Genomic DNA, 903 nt, shown 5'->3' with positions numbered 1-903 from the left:
ATATTTATTATTTACAAAATGAATCTCTGAAAATATTTTTCCCATTGAAAATAATTAACTAGCTGCAGATTCCGTACCTCTGAGCAAAAGCCTCAATCCAGACTCTCAAACTTGCTCATTATTTGTCTCCATTGACTTAAGGCCAAGCCCGATCACCTTTGAGATTTCAGTCTTGAGGTATAAATGATCTCATTATTGGGCCTGCAAAGGAAAAGTTAAGCCTAAAACTGAGCTAAGTTAGCTCTAGCTAAGTTAGCTCTAAGCTTCGGATCTTTACAAAGACTATTGTCTAACTAGGATTGGCCCACCAATTGAAGTTCCTCAGTACTACCGAGAAGTGTGTCTAAACTAGGAGGCAAGTGTGAGTGGATCCTCCCTGGACTCTGTCCTCATAGGCGGCCACTTTATCCATCTGATCGCTTTCCTTTTTTAGGTCACAATTCTCCTTGTACCCCACTTCTTCATTTGCTGCTACACTCTCTGAGTCTGACTTCATCAGTGGTCTATTTTCACTTCATGGGCGCTCTCCTCCACCCACTCTGGGACTTGACAGTTTACCCTAGCCTTGTTCAGTTATGCTGTGGCTAGGGGGAGTCACCATACACTGTATTGTATACGGGTACATTTCTCCATGAAAAGGAAATCTGGAGACACAGTATTTTATCTATTCTAACCATGCAGCTAACCTCTGCAGCTAACTTGAGACTTCTCCAAACTCACAGAGAAGAGCTGAAGAAGTAATATTTTGTTTTCCTACCTCTACAGGCCTTCCATCTGAAGTGGGCAGGAATTTGAAAGCCCGTTCTGGGGATCAGGTCTAAGAGTTGGGTTGACAGTGAAGATGGGATGAGTCTACAACAGGGGTGGGGAACCTGTAGCCTTAAGGCCACACGTGGCCTTCTA

Source organism: Propithecus coquereli, unplaced genomic scaffold, assembly GCF_000956105.1.
Source record: "Propithecus coquereli isolate 6110/MARCELLA unplaced genomic scaffold, Pcoq_1.0 Scaffold36, whole genome shotgun sequence".
Taxonomy (NCBI): domain Eukaryota; kingdom Metazoa; phylum Chordata; class Mammalia; order Primates; family Indriidae; genus Propithecus; species Propithecus coquereli.
Note: the sequence above shows the minus strand (reverse complement) of the source record.